This window comes from Plectrocnemia conspersa, unplaced genomic scaffold (genome assembly GCF_051122295.1).
Source record: "Plectrocnemia conspersa isolate PC_06_02 unplaced genomic scaffold, ASM5112229v1 ptg000003l, whole genome shotgun sequence".
Classification (NCBI taxonomy): Eukaryota; Metazoa; Arthropoda; class Insecta; order Trichoptera; family Polycentropodidae; genus Plectrocnemia; species Plectrocnemia conspersa.
In genome coordinates this window covers 13306920-13324990 of record NW_028277167.1, presented here as the reverse complement: position 1 = coordinate 13324990, position 18071 = coordinate 13306920, and positions in this window count along the sequence as shown.

Sequence of the window (18071 nt, the reverse complement as noted above, 5' to 3'; positions counted from 1 at the left end):
AGTGAAGCTCACACAAATTTGACACAGATTTATTTATTAAAATTTCAGTCTTCTTGAATCGCCAGGAATTAAGCCGAGCGTCAAAGTGACTTAGAAGTAAAGTAAGGGACGTAACGTGATCCAAATATAAATTTATTGCAACATTTTGTGCAGCTAACATAGCAACAATTACTTTTTTGTGATTTGTGATCAAAAATTTAAAAAAATCAGTTTTTAAATCAATGTATTGTATAATTAACATATAAATTTAGTGATATATATATAGGATGTAAGTGGCTAAATGTATAACCAAATTTAATTGCAGAAATAATACATACACTTAGACAATTAAAAAGCATATGCTAGCAAAATTTTTAGATAACTAAAATAAATAAATATAAATTAATGGTCATTCTAAAACATAATTTTTTTTTTTAATAACTCACATCGAATTCATTATGAAAATTACTAGAGGGACTAACTTATTCGGTTCAGTCATAAAAAAGCCAATTTAACTTGTAAGCGTTTTAAGAGTTCCTACTAGTTCCTCCGTTAAAATACGACACCCCTGTGAGAAACTTTCTAATAGCTTAAGTCACAAGGTACACTCTATACATCAGAAAGATTGCCGTTCGTAATTTGTTTACCGGCCAACGGCAATTTGTTTAAAATAACGACAAAATCTACCATGTAACTTTAGGTTTCAGGTTTATTTAGGAACTAATAAATAAGCACAACATAAAATATTTTTTACGCTACCTTTACGAGTAAGTTGAAACTCTAGTCAACATCGATATTATCAGTGATCTGATTGCCCGTTTACTACAAAAGTTAAACAGCTAACGCCCTTAAAATAAAGGAGTCTTTCTTGTTAACATAATAGTCATGCGTATTATATTTTTAGACGTCACGAAAAACGTGACGTCTAAAAATATATTGAACATTTGTTTCTCACGTAAAAATTTTTAAGCGAGAAGAATGACCTTTGCATAAGCCTATAAATATAGCACTCTCTGTTATTTTAGCACATTATTATTTTTATATTATTTTTGCGAAATTTTTAATTTCACGATATCAACTTCATTACGTTTGCGTAATATATTTATAAACTTATGTTACACTATTTTTAAACTGAATGAATGAAAGATTCAGTATTACGCGAAAACGCGTGAATGGACCGTAATGTGTTTGAACGATAATATAATCACGTGGTAAACTACTTGTGCCATTTTAAATATTTACTGAAAATAAAAATCAAGTCAAATACATAATTTATGGTAAATTGTAATAAAATGTGAATCAAATATATAATTTATAGTATATAATAAACTTGTTTTTTCCATAAATGTTCTTAAAGAATTTGTGAAAAAAATTGAAACAATAAGATTTTAAAAAAAAAATAGTTTTACTATTATTTTTGCTAAGCCAACTAATAATAAAAAACGCTATGATTTGCTAAGCAAATTATATTGAGCATGTTCTGCTTAGATACATTTTATTAATAAAAGTATTTTTATATTGTATTAAAATTCTACATCTATACTTTAAAGTAGAAAATACGCGTGTCTGTCTGTGTGACACAAGAACTCTCAAACGTTAAACAGTTGCGACATGACATTTGCACATGTCATTTATAAGCGAACCATACTATTTTTAACTTGAAACTTTTATTTAATAAAGATGATTACATGCTATTGCAATACGTACCAATGAAACGCTATAGAAACTGAACACTGACGTGCTGCTGATAATCGAATACGTGCTACTGCAATATATACAATGAAATATTTTTTTAATAAAAGGACGAGTTAAAATCTATCCAAGGGGAAGCTAGTTTTATATATGTAAATTAGGTTTAATCAAAATACTCAGTAAAACATTAATATGTCATAATAGGAAAAATATCAATAATCAGTGAGTGGTAAATCAAATTTATTTACGAATCGACATATAAAATTGAAATATCGTGTATTGAATGTTTGCAAAACTGCAATAAAATTATTTAGTATCGAGGAAATTGAATCCATTAATAAAATATATTGATGGTAGTATAATATTTTCGGATAGGCTGCACTGATTCACATTTGACTAAATAATATAATTTGTGGTTCGATTTGATCAGAATCTTTTATATCTGAATAGTATTATGTAATGCAAAAGTTTTAAGCATACAAACATGTTACATGATAAATCTGACGTAAATAAACTATTTACGTTTTTCGAAAGCACTCAGAAAACATTTTCAATCTACGTTCAAATAAATTTCCCAAATACCAGTATGGCATTCGCCGTTTTCCTTTTCACATTTCCATCCCCCGTTGTTGTAAATTTGGTTGGAAAAAAAAACTGCAAAATTTAATAACGTCTCCTTTTATTCATAATATCTCATTTATATACAAATTTTCTTCCCATTCGCTTTTGTGTAATAATTTTCGTTTGCTCGTTTTCGTATATACGTTTTTTTTTGTTTCACTTTTATGTGTATGCGTCTATTTTGCGTTACACACATTTTTTATCATTATTTATTTCATATTTATGTTTTATTATTATAAAACAAAGAGGCGCATAAACAATTACAGTGGAAATGACGCGAAATGAAAAAGAAATTATGCAAACACATCCCGCAGGTTGAGCCTTTTGTACAATTTTAATTAGTTGCAAAATAAATTAACAATTTGCGTAAGCAAACAATACTTTCGCCGAGGAATTCCGGATCAAAAGGGAAATGGAAAATTCTGCGCAGATAATAAATTAATCCAATATTTCTGGTGGGGGCAACCCAATAAAGGATATTTACACAAGTTATTTCATCAGATCGTCCCTAATTGAATTCGTCGGAATTTTATTTAAAACAACCCAATCTAAAAGCTCGTAACTGATGATTGTGTCATCGATTAACTACTGTATCTAAAAAATATCATATGATATAAATATTTCTAATCCAATAACGTGTAAGATGGCGTTACATTATTACCAAAGAGTGTTTGTTAGCGTCGAAGTTTTAAAAATTCATATTAAAAGTTTAATTACAGATTAACGAATTTAAAACTTTGCCGTGGCGTTGTACTAAAACAGCGGGATTAATTAAAGCGCTTTTGAAATTAGAGTACCTAGTCTATGTTATACTTGCTTCGATACTACCTCAAAATTAAACATAAACTCTAAACCTCTAATTAGACAGTGCAGAATAAATACACAATGTTTAAATACCATTATAGAATCGCAAAATAATAATTGCTGTCAAAAATAAAAACTCTTAAATCAAATAACAAACCTTACTAATAGTGAAATAATCTATTTGATAAGAAAACTTTTATAATAATTCTTTAAAACGTTTTTCTAACCGGTGTATTGCTTATTAAATCAGTAATACAGTACCACTTTTTTATTTAATCTACATACTTATATTACTGCTGCTAAGACACTATGTACGTTAGTTTAAGACCACGATATCACAATGAAAAAAATATCTTGTAACCAAACAATTGTATTATTAATAGCACATCCACCCAAAAACACTTTGTTTGGAAAGGACGCGCGATAGACAATACATTATATTTTATGCATTGTTCTTTTACTTTTTAGTTAGCAAAAAAATTAAATAAAAATGTGCACAACTAGGTAATAATAGATAATTCATCGGTAAAATATGACTACCTGTGTTGTTCAAAATATATTATACAACATATTTGTTGATTATCAAAATTTATCTAGAAAATATAATTTTGTAATATTTTACTAGGTACAAATAATAACGAATACTTTACGAATAGCTAGATGAATATTATATTAATAAATAGTTAAAAATATATTCGTTATCTGAAAATGATATTCAGATTGGAATCTCTTATCATAGCCACATTATTTTAAGACCTCGCCTTTAGCTCATAATTTCATAGTAAAAAAACTGAGAAAGGACCTCACTTCACAGATGCAGCGTGAGGATTAGTCCCAGTTTCTGATGGAGGCATAGGGGGGAGTTTTCTATGGGGGAAATCGGCCAAGGACAAGAGCTTGGCACTATGGCTTAGCATGCCTGGCGTCAGAAAAATGAAAAATAAATTCAAATATAATATACAAAGACTAATGTTCATAAATATGTTGCTACATAAGCAACAAAAAAAATTGCATCATCAGAGATTAGATCAGGATCCTGGGAACTTTTTTCATATTTGTTTAAAGCATAAGTTTTGTAAATATTATGGTTAAATTATATAAAATAACCATATTACAAGGCTAAAAGTTTTATGGCACCTTTATTTGCCTAATGCGTACCGGCAATTTTATTAATGAGATGTATAAATGCTATCTGCGGTGGAAGGGTTGAATTGTTGCAAAAGCATATTTTTATCGCTTCCTCGTACACATTTTTCATCTCTTGGCATTCAAAACGATGACAGATCTGTTCTGTTCACAAATTCAATGCATGCTTCGTAGTTAGAACGTAGTTCAAAAAGTGCTTCTGCCGATCCTTCAGGCTTTTCTCGCACAACTTCAATAAAAAATATAATATTGTAACAATACATGTGTCTCAAATTATAAAAAAATATGCAAATCATAACACATGTATTTATATGGTTTGTTTTCACTACCTGCATTTTTTAAATTTTATTTGGGTAATTTACTCTAGTTCCCTAATCACTGAATTATAGTGTTCTGATGAAAACTACATATTCTTAAAATTTGTGATCATTTCATCTCCATTACTGCTTAGATATCAAATAGTAAGTATTAAATGCAAGGAAGAGCGACTTTAAAAAATAATATTTTAATGGCATATCACATATGATATAAATCCAAAGGATTTTAAAATTAGTTGGACGCGTCCTTTATAAAGATTAAAACTATTTTTTAAAATCCTAACAATTTTATTTAGTGGGAAGGATAAAAACTTCTGTGGCACTTGCAACAAAACACTGGACAAATATTCTATGGGGGGTTTCAGCCACCTGCACAATTTGTTTCAACCCTATAACGCCTGAATTTAAAAGTTTTGAAAAAAATATAAAATTTAAAAATAAATTTAAAAACAAAATTAAAAAAAAAAAAAATTTAAAAATATAAAATATAAATATAAAATTTTCATTTTTATTAATGAAATGCGACGATATCGTCTACATCGTCGTCGGCTCCAAAAACTTTATATTTTCGGTACTAGATACGTTTTAATTAAACGTTACGAAAAGGACACGCTCGGCGTTATAGGGTTAATTTAAATATTAAGGACCATTTCCAACAGTTTGTTCTAAATAAAAAAAAAAAATTTCGTGGCTAAACAAGTGTGTTAATAATTAGAAATATTGCACGGATCACCTAATTGCACATCTGTCCTGAGTCGTTAATCACCAATAAGTACTGGCAAAAATCTACCCTTTGTTTGGAAAAGACGCACATTACTATTGTTCTTCAAATCTTTGGTTACCGTTCGCCTAAGTGGCCATCTGAACAGTTTCCTTTTTAGGCGTGAACACATATTGGGCGTGGCATACCCAGAAACGATGCAATTGATTTTCAAACATTCTTATTCGCAAATTGCCGGAGTTGTCTTGAACCAACATTTTAAAAGATGTGACATGATATCCCAGTAGCAGAGACAGGATAGATAGACATTAGCGGATTTTCCAGAGAGCATCGCGAGAATCACCGAAATCACACCCGACAATAATACAACTCGACACGCCAGCAAAGACTCTCCGACATTCAAGACCGGCCATCTTAACTCCCCCGACTGTTAGCGGAATCTTAATTTTTCTAGATATGTGATAATTTATATATTTTTATAAAATAAAATGTTACCAGCTATTCCGCAATTTATTTGGCTACAAATTCCCAACTCTTCGATCACAAAACCCGCAAGATTAATAAAATTATTTTGTATTTTTTTTTTAAAAAGAAATATAGCACTAATAAAAATTTACAAAAAAATTATGCTCAAAATATCGATGCAAAGGTGACATGGTTAGAAAATCTGTGTTGCCATATAAAATCGAGACTTCGCCTCGGATGATGACCCCAACATCCAATATCGAAACGTCGGTAAAAACAAAATTCGCGAAACAAATTTTGTTTTACTTGTTACTTTTCAAAGCTTAGTAACGTGTTGAAATAACGTGTTAAAACATATACACATAGATATACATTATTATATCATAGCACAATAATATAATTGGCTTTTACTTATAAAAAAACATGTTAAAAGAAAAAAAATGTATCAGAAGCGTGTTTGTGCAATAATAATTACAAATATAAATATTTGTATGTGTATGTTTTTATGTACATCCATACATCCTTAATAAAAGAGCTCATCTTTCCCAAAAACATCAGACGGATATTGAATAAGTTTGTAATGCCTCAAAATAGACTATCTACGAATTTAATAGGTTGGGCGGGAGTTGTGAGAATGGGGTTGCCCTCTCTGGGGGTGCACGGGCACCCATGTCGGGTGGGAAGATGGGCCCCCGACTGCCGCTGGGGGTGGCAACCCGGCACCCGCCCGTCGCCATGGCGACGGCTCAAATGACGTATCGATCCCACGTGGTCGGCCTCTCGCTCGTTCGGGCAGGGCCTCCTTATCGCGCGCACCTCGACAATATCATTTTCCGCGGTGTTGTGCGTCTGTCTTGTGCAGCGAACGCTGCAGTGGCCCGCGCCGGGACCCGCCGGCCCACACCGTCCCGGCCCGTATCCGGATGGGACGCTGCGGCGCTCCGGGCGATCGCAGCACGCAGCGCTCGGGACGAATATCGAGTCAAATGTCAATGTGAAGAATGAAAAACTGGACAAATAATTTTGAAATACAGGGAGAACTTTGGGTAGATGTTGATTTTATTTTATAAATTAAAAAAAAATATTTATAGCGAATAGCTAACATCACCCAATAAGTCTGTTAGTCATAGTAGATCTACTGTAAATAATTTGGATGTATATATATTTATTTATTTATTTTATACAAATATATATATATATATATATATATATATATATATATATATATATATATATATATATATATATATATATATATATATATATATATATATTTATACCACTGCATAATAAAGGATGAGTCCGTACCAGATATTTTAAAATACAAGTGTAAGTCAATAAGTCCTTAGAAAATCTAAGAGACACCAGTAAAGAGTGTATTTTTTAGAGGTTTACTTTTCGAATTGGCAACACTTTTCCAGCGATAGGCTATTTGTAAGCTGACAGCTGATTTGTGCTTAATTTGGTTTGCCATTTCACCATGAATAGACTTACGCCAGAACAACGCTTGCAAATTGTGTAAATTTATATAGGAAATCGTGGTTCAGTTTGCGAAACTTACTTAAATTTTACGAACGACATAATTCGATTAAATAATTCAAATAACCGCAATAAAAACGTTTTAACGGTTGACGAAAAAATGGGATTATTTATTTTAAATGAAACACCGTGGGAAACCACTTAAGTGATTAGCGTACGCGCCTTGAATCATATAGAATTTAAAAGATTTAATCTGAAAATAAATATATGTTTTCAATTTACCTTATCGGCCAACAGTAATTTATTTTAAAAAAATTCGCCATGAATATAAATAGTGGAACCTTTGCAACTTGGAATTATTTCAACTTAGAGATTTCGCCTGAGCACTTCCCCTCAGTCAGTTCGTTTGAAGACTTTCCCTTCGACATTTCGTATATTTGAATATCATTAACATCGGAGTTCAAGGTACCCAAACTTTAAGAGACCTCTAGCTCCGGACCAGGAAAGATCGCAGATGAAACAGCCATTATCCCAATGAATTTAACGGAGTAAATACAACCAACGACTACTAGGAATATTGCGTAAATCAGTGACATATATTGTATTAATTATAAACTATTTACGACTCATAATCAATAGACGTTATTATGCACGACCCATTAAATTACTGATCAACGTATTCTCTCATGTTACTAGAAAAATCTGATTAACTAATATGTGATGATCATTCGAAATTACATTAATTATATAATCATGACTTCTAAGCTCTCAGACACAATAAAAAAAATAAAAAAACACTAAAAACACAAGTTTTTTAGGTACTGACACCGACTTATATTAATTATCAGTGTCAGTACCACCGACTTATATTAATATATACTATAAAACAGAAAATACATGTGTCAATCACAAGAACTCTTTCATTGTGTCATTCTAGCTGCCATTTATATGGCAACTGTGCAATTTTCAACATTCAACTTTAAAGTTAAAAGTTGAGCTACACAGCGACGTCCTGACGACCCTTTATGTGTTACTGCAATACATAAATACAAGAGACTAAACATTTTTTGTATAGCTAAGTATTATTATAAATTTATAATAACAGGATGAATAAAATTAAATATAATGGATATAGAATGAGTATAAATATATTCCGCACGAAGCAGGGTAATAAAACTAGTAATACTATACAGTTAAACGTTAGTACATTCAATACATAAAACACATGTACTAGTTTAAGGTAATGATTAGTTTACAGTAAATTATTTGGTGTGTCAATAAAACTGATTAGAAAACCGTTGAAATCCGGCAATATGGTAGGCAAACACGGCTAAGCTGATATGATGATTGCAAACTGAAATGCAGAAACTTTGTCAATACAAAATGCACACAGCGAAATGTTCGCTTGAATGTATAAAGCGCAGTCAAAAGCATTGTTCAAAAACATAATAGCTGCACACAAATGCCTACGTATTAACTATTTACATAGTTTATAAATTAGAAATGTTATGTTTATGTTAGTCGAAAATTTATTTACATAATGAACGGGCGATAATTAGGTTCCACCGAGTCGAAAGATGCTAAGATAATACTTTCGGCTTGCATGATCAACCCCAATTCGGGCCCGGGTAGTTAGGGTGTGTTTAATGTGTTTCACCCTTGTACCTCACACGTCTGCCTATGAAACTCTGGTATTGATTCCGGCGGGAATTATGTTTAGATAATATTTACACTGAAATACCCATTTACAAATAGTTCAACGATTTGCGTCGAGTCGATAATATTAGCTTACGTTTAAAAGCTTTTTTATACACAGGTTAATTTTAATGGAAAAATATGATTTTAAAAATATAAAAAGTTACATTACAATTACACATATTTTTTTAATCCATCGATGAGCACTCCTTCTGTTCTATTCAAAACTTATTATTACAAGGAATGCTCACGAAACTCTGATATTTTATCGGCATGCGCAGAAAACAACTGCGCTTGCAAAAAAGTTTTGACGTGCTTACTGTTGATTAGGGATATCAGCTATTTAGTCGTTTGCTAGATTATGCAAAGTCGTGGAACAGTCAAAGAACAGTTATTCACAAAAATCAATAATTTTAATATTTTGCTTGGAGGATATCAAAAGCTCACGATTTGTGAGGTTTTGATATTCTCCATCATACCTTAATCAACAAAATAAATATTAGTGGTATGAAAAATGAATAATATATAATAGATGTGTAAGCATTTTTTATCAGCTCCAGACATTTTATGTGATTCTGAATGAGCTTAAAAATAAATACACTATTGGGTGCTGCCACTTTTTTGAAAATTTTTGCAATTTTTGAAATATAAGAAATTATATTTATGTGTATTATAAGACACATAAAGCCTTCCAGATTTTTAATTAACGATAATAATGAAAGATAGATGCTAACATATTAAAAGCTTCACTGTATACATATATTTTCTATATGCTGATGTATGAGAAGACACGTAATATTCTAATCCACGATAATGTCATATAAGTGCATTTTAATTTTGCACACTAAAATGTATAAAAAATAATATATTCTATATATTTTTTTTGTTGCTAAAAGATGTCTTTAGGATATCTAAATTATCATACTCAATTTATTGCTAATATTTTTAGTTAGTTTACACTTGTTTGTGTCATGATTATAAATTATTTCGTCACTTTTATGGATATGATATCTTTTATTGAATTCCAGTGCATTTGCGCCCCCTTCAATCGGCGCCCCAGGCGTGCGCCAATTTCGCCCACCCCTTCGGAACGACTCTGCAAATATATATCCGTAAATAAAATATAAAGCAATAAAAATGTATGATGTTTATACAGAAAATGGTGGAGAATCAAAATAGACCCTCGCGCCGAGGGGACGGGTATGGAGGGTCGCAAAGGTCTTTGGGGGATCGTGCCGGAAGTGGAAACACGTCGACCGCGTGACCCTGAAGAGCATTTATATCGACCACGTGATCGCCATGTGCTCGGAATACCTGTCAAAATATGTGTTTGGAATCCGTGTCTTACTTTATCTGGTGTTGAACGATAACTGTATTGGGATTTGGGTAATTGGATAGGAAAGTTTTTCATTGCTTTATCTTACTATTCGTTCTCGAATGGAATGGGGAGGCTTTGGTTGTGTGCAGCAAAGATCAAGCTCTCCTGCTTCCACAGCCGGTACATTGTTGGTAGCAAAATGGAAGTTTGCTGAGTCGAGCTTTGTTAATTATCAATTGTTTACCCTGTCGCTGTGCATTCATATCGACGGAATGCGAGAGAGAGTTGCCATGTGTATCTGAAGTACGTGTACTATAATATACGGGTTATGTAAATCAAATAACTTTTATAATACTGACTGTACCGGAAAAACCCACTTGAATCATGGACTTTTAATTAACATAGATCGCTTTATATTGGACTTCCTCTAGAAATATTTAAAGCTACTAGAGATATTCAGAAAGTCTATAAAATATTACTAGAACACTTTATTTAAGGATTGAATTAAAATACTTAACACCTACCACTTTATGTATTATTCTAGTCACGATATAGCTCAACATATTTAACTAGTCTGGAAACGATATTCTAATCCTTTCCATCATATACATCAAATTTGTCTAATTCTTAAAGAGCAAGGTTTGAATTTCATATATGTACATACATTTCATTCTGGATCTTTAGTTCTTACTTAATAGTTATGGAGTATGTTTACCCCACTGTAACGCATTAGGCTAGCAATACAATAAATAAATGTATAACGTTAATATCAAACAGAAACATTTTGTGGATGAATATCTGCAGCAGAAACTAACACGGTCATTTTAAACACATTGCAAGCACAACATTGCCGTGTTTAGTCACGGCCATAGATTCTATTTGGAATTTAGTTATTATGATATTAGTATCACGATCATAAACAATAGATAAATAGCATAAATAAAATACATATAAAAGTGTGTAAAATAAGCTATGAACCGGGAGGCATATAATTTAAATTATGAGCATGTAACGTAAAATTAATTATAATAAAGATGTACAGTAAGCCCCCCAACAACACGATAAATTGTGAGCGAGCCAACGTGAGGATATCTCACCACACGCACCTAATTCATACGTACGTATAGTAAATTATAATCCCCCAACTACACGAACTCAAATAGCACGTCTCCAATTTATTGGGGGTCTACTGTATACACATGCATAACAGCTTAATTTGCCGTCAGCAATAATGGCATATTCTTTAATTAAATATGAAATGCTTATTTTAGCTTGTGTTTTGTTTTCAAAATGGTGCGATAATGTCACTCTTAACACATAAATGAAGCAAATGTGTTAGCAAAGAGTAGAAAAAACATGTTTTGGAATAAATATTATTTAGTTTTACCTTACCTTATTTTCGTAGCTGTAGCGCATCATTCTGTGGAGTTCATTTTTTTCACAAGATTGCAGTTCAACAATAATTGTGACGTAGCGCATACCGCACCGCTGGGCTATAAGTATAAATATTTTTTTATATATTTAACATAAGAACTAAATAAATAAATATTTTTTTATAAATATAAAAGCCTAGTCTCTATTAAGGTTTATTTGGATTTTTCTATCATAAATTTAAATTTCAGTATAATAAAAACGTTTTTTATTACACCATAAGTTACTTTATAATTAAAATATATATATAAATATGTTTTGTGTGTTATTATAAAAGCCAGTTTTTAATCAAATTTACTTATTGAAAAGAAACAGTAAACTAAAAATATCGACCACCTAATCTGCTGTGTTATATCAAAAATGTTCAGTAAGCAAAATATGCGCTTTAATAATTTTAAGAACTTTGTCTATTTTTATTAAAACATTCTAATTTACATTTTTTAAAGGTTTTCTAATGCGCAGCATTGTATACTTTAATAATCAATAAGTGCACAAAGTGTTCACTGTAATTAAAATATGTAATAAACTATTATAATAAACTATAATTCACATTATTTCTATTATATTTTAAATCCCTAATAAACCAATTTAAAATAATTAATTTATAAAAATATTTGTTTTAGAATTTCATGATTTTTATACATATTTTGATATGTATTTTACAATTTAAATCGATAAAATCAATTGTTTCGTTTGTTTTCAAGCGCGCAAAAACCCGGGATTTCCCTTAAATACAAAATTTGTTTGCGTATGACAACACTTCCGTCATCTGTCAAGCGCGCGCCGGGACACAGTTTAGTGAAGATAAATAAACAGTGAAATATGTTATAATCACAACATTTTTCTTACAAAGTGTTAGTTGAAGATGATTCAAAATAGTGTATAAACAAAACTTTAAATTATGAGTGTGCCAGCAAGTATTTGGTTATATGAATAACATATTACGGTTATTCTAACAAAATTGCTATTGACTTTCTAGGATCTAATATTAAAAGATAAACAGCAGTGATTTGGCAATTAAAGATATACATGGCAAAGTTAATTAAACATATTACAATGGTAGTAATAATGAAAAATCTCATATTAGTGTAAACAAAAAGTTATATTTTACCCACTATTATCGTTTACAGTTAATTTTCAGAAGCAATGGGAGATCTAATAACATTTACGTATGCCAAACAATTAAAATACGACGTACAACTTTCAGTTTAAGCAGTGATGCGAATCTACGTGTTTAATCCTCTACGGTAACTTATTTTAATTTTGTTCTTCAGTTGTCGTTTAAATTTAATTTATGAATTATATTAATAGTAATAATGTGTTCAATGTATAACTTTTGATAAGGTTTTATTGTTTTAATTATTTTTCAGAGACAATGATAGAACAGTTTGACGACCTATATATATGGCGACAACGTAGAATTGGTATATATAAACAAAAAGTGAATCATTTCAGCAAGTATTATCTTCTTATAAAGAACCAACTACATAGGTTTGATGTAGTTGAATATCTCGAATTTGCCTGTTCCGAAAAAGAAATGATTGCACAGAAGAAAAATTGCTAAAAAACCATGACGTAGATACATATTTTGCCACACCGGAATTAAAAATAAGCCACTCTTAGATATGTTGGCTATCGATTATTCTAGGTATGCAATCACATATTTATAATTATTGTAAAATGTCGTATATTAGATATCATCCAAGAAAGTACACATTTATGAGTTGTCCGTTGGCTGATATATTGCGGGTCATCGCTCGGAACGGAATGATTTAGGTGATTTTTTTTGCTGCAATGGTGGTTTTAATTTATTTTGTTTATAATACCTTGGTGTATACAACAACTCACTTACTACCCTAAATAGTATCACTATATAGCACAAAAAAGTTAATAATCAAAAAGTCAAGAGCCCATGACTGACATTTTAGGACAAATATAATTAATTTAAAAGTTTAATATTTACATCCTCACCAAATTATTATGTCATATCATTGTCAGTTCTCTGTGTAAGTATTGTGTTTAGATTTTAATTATTGTTTATTTTTTAGAAGCCATGAACGAGCAATGAGATGCAGCAAGTGAACATTAAGATACACAAAAATGGAACCAAACTTCTCCAGCTAAATAACTGACTGCATCACAATCATTGTCGTGAAAGATAGTATCCCAAATATTAATAGATAAAAAAATACGTTTTATTAGCATTAATATAGTTTGATCAACATTGACCTCAATCTGCATACGTATTAAATATATATTATATGTTCATGTTTAAAATGTACCTGTTTTATTTGCAATTCGAGTAATTATATTCAGTCAAATCTAACGAATATCTGCATTAAATAGGAAGCAATGATAATGTTTATGAATTGTAAAAGAAAAAACTTACTTTTCGGCCTCGGAACTAAAAATTTGATGATTTCAACACAAAGATTGTTTTGATTGTTTATATTATTTAACAATGTATTCTTCTAATCCTTGCACACATTATGTATATATTTAACTTTTATAGTTCTAAAACACTTAGTCAAATTGCAATCCGAATATTTGTATTCTGTCAAATCGAACAATGCACATGAGGAATTAAAGAAAATTATTGTCACGTAGAAAAATGAAAATTATTGTCGCGCACACAAAATTATTGAAACTGTTGTCATGGTTATGTCGGCCAACTTGTTTTATATTTGAATGCTTCTTTTTTATTGATCGAAACAACAGAATGTATTACCGGCAGCTCGAAAATCAATCGGAGCAGATTCAATTTTTTCTTAGTATTATAATTAAATATATTTACTTTGCTTACGTGTATTATACACCGTTCATACAAAGCGATATGATTTACATAGTAGAGAATTAAGCATATAATGTTTCATTTTAAAGCGCACGCATCCAGAAGATAGAATATAAAACGTGTATTTATTATTGGCCTGGCACGTGCATATATGCAAAATAATAAATAAATGCATCCTTTTTTGGACAGACTTTCGAGCAATAAATTCATATCCTTTGTATAATTTATTATTATTTAGCAAATCTCAGCGTAGAACAGCAAATCATGCAAATATTTTTTTAAATAATATATATGGGAGCAATCATTACAGTCATTGTTTAAATCAATTATCGGAAGCAAAATAATTTATGATCTTCCTCTATTTTTATGTGAACATATATGCCACTAACAAAGAAGCAAATGCGATGACCTGCACCATGCTTTTTCATAAAATACAAATCAACAATCCAGAGAGCCTGCGTCTCCCAGAGGTATCGCGCAACAATTGTGCTCCGCTCAAAACGTAAGCCGCTGGAGCTTGTGCTTCACTATCTAAGATCCTTGGTTTTAAGTTAGAAATACAAAAGCTTATAACAACATAGCCTTAATACCAGTAGTATAGTTGATGACTAACACCCAAAAGGCCTGGGTTTGTATATATTATATCAACCTTTGCGTTTTCTAATTTATATCGTGTCTGAGAATTATTAGGTTTTCCTAGATTTTCCTATATTCGTTGATGAATATTGTGTTGATTATTTTAACTTGAGTTAGGTCGTACATATGAATTATAAAAATTGTCTAATTAATCATCTCAGATAATAGAATATATCTATACAAAATAGCAGTAAAAAATAAATTTAATTTATATTATTTTATATAAAAAATAAAGCAGTACTTACCAAAAATTGTAATGTGATAGATTAACAATATTTTATATGAATGTCCTTTTATTGTTTTTATATTTACTTTTAAAGCTGCATTCTGAAAATTCAAGTTGATTATAAAAAAAAGATTGATTTGTTAAAATCAACGTTTATTATAATCTAAGACTATTTATTGATAGTATAATCATTTTAACAATTGGACGAATCTGTTAATTATTGTTAAGTATGTATTATATTTAATATATTTTTAACTGGACAGACTTAATGACATTTGTAGATATTTATAGTATATATTTTTTCATACACATACCGCTTCTATATAATTAAATGAATGTGTTTTTACTGTTAAACTAAAAACATGTGTTAAATGCTTTTAAAAGCATTTATAATAAAAACGGGAAATGAACGACCAAACTTTCACAAGTAACTAACTAGTACAATGATACTTCTAACCCTCGTTAACAACCAAAAACAAATATATGTGTGATGGGCGTCAAAATATTCGTTAAACACGTTTATGTGTGTTTGTATGTACAAGAGCATAATTACTTTTCGGTAAACACACTTTGCGAGAGGAAAATATGAATGTTTTACATTTTCCCCGTCAGAATACTTATTATAAACTTCTAAATTGGATAGGAAATTCATTTTTTTACTCTCGTAAATCTCATAAATTTCAAAAAAGAAGCATTGAGTTGATAAAGAAAAAGTTTTTTTGTATCCAATAAAAACCGAAACTTTTAATGAAATAATTTTCCTTTTGCATAATTTTCCGTCTCTCATATAAGTGCTTCGCTTTGATTGTATCTCGCAGCAGTTTCAATTTATTTTATTTTCGTGCATGAATTTTTCAGTGAGGTTTCAATCCGAGCGCAGACTTTTATACTTTTGAACGGCCATACGTAATATTTTATGATGAATGTACATAATTTAATGTAATGTACGTAGTTTTGCGCACCGCGCAGTACAGAAATATATGTATATAACACGATCTCGCAATAAAATAAATTATCCCTCAACGAGTTCGTTTTTGAATATCTTACATAATAGTCCTATTCTTCTGCAATCGGAACGTTAAACGTGCACATAACATACGAAAGTGCAGAAAAGATGGTCTATATAATGCACAACATTACAGTACTGTCAAAAGAAGGTGTGTATTTATTTAATATATTGTTTTAAAACACCATTGATAGCAATAAGATTATAAATAATAATACCTCAATTTTATTTTTAGTATTGTAACCTTTAAAAATTCACTGAAATTATATAAAGTAGGATAAATTAATCTATATTTTAAGGGTTTGGTATAATTATTTCACTCAAATATTGCTGTATATATTTTTTTAATCCTCTATTGCGATGAAAAACTAGATAACTAAAAAGATTTTTCTGATATTTTTTTTTACTTTATTTATAAGGAATCATTATGAAGACCGAACTAAATAACCAGCTGGTGGTCTGTTTTATTCATAAATATAGATATCAATGTCAAACTATGTAGCTCTATATGACTGGATTTAATCTCCTACTTTAATATTAAAGCGCTGTCAAGTTAATCTCCCTGCTCCCCTTTGATATATTTTTAATTTATTTGATGTACAAAAGACCCCATCTACAAAAGGGGTTAAATCATGTATCAGAAACTTAAAACCAATGGCGTTCCTTCGGCACCTGTTGTTTGATATAATATATTAATATATCTTTAGTGGATCAGAACCTTGGTTTTCGTCTGAGTCGTTACATGGTCACTAACTTATTATGCCTCTCAAAGACAGTGCCAAATCACGGTCGATGTTAGTCTGTATCGACAAAGTTTTTCATTCAGAAATTAAGCAACTATGCTAGCTATGATTTTCGTTGCTACTATAAATTGATTTATAGTGCTCTTTTTTATCTTTATCAATGATTTACATGCTGCAAAAAATAACGAAAGCTGATGATCTGAAAATATTTGCGAGTACTCGAACAAATTTTGTAGTCGATTGATAACCGCTTATAAATAGTACATTTTTATTTTACTTTTTTGAGTGATGTCAAAGTTTGCGATATGGCGCCAAAATGCTCGGATTGGTTGTACGGAGCGCGTGTTACTTTAAAAAATTATTACTTTATGAATACTAACGAAGTGCAATACTTTTTGTTGTTGGAGAGGATTCAGAGAAAATATTTTAAATATCTCCAAAAGAAGAAATACAGATTTTGGCTCAAAGAATTTGGATACAATTTATTGTACTTTTAACGTAGCGTATATTTAATAAAAAATATTTTCTGATACTATGGAGTAGCTGCAAAAATCTGTTGATGCTCGGCGATTTTTAATTTTGTGCTTTACAGTACTCTACAGAGTCGCGATTGCGTCCCTATTCTTGACCATCATAACTAGAACGTCAGCGCTCGAGAACGCAGCATCCAGCTTCTCATGATGTTCGCCAGAATGTGTATAAATAATTACAGTTTAGATGTATTAAATCTTATTCATTAAAAATATTAGTAAAAATGTTTAAGTTAGTTATTTATAATATGATATTTTTAATTTATTGAACAAAACACTCACAAAAAAAAGTATTCATCAATTAGTTTTGGAATTAACTACAGATTTATTGTTTTAATTAATTAAAAATAATACACATTATTGCTAAAAACCGTTTTCTTGCTTATCTATATTCTTTAATTTTAAAATATTGATTTAATTTGTTACATCCTGATATAAGAAAATGTACTTAATGTGAGAAAGACTTATTAA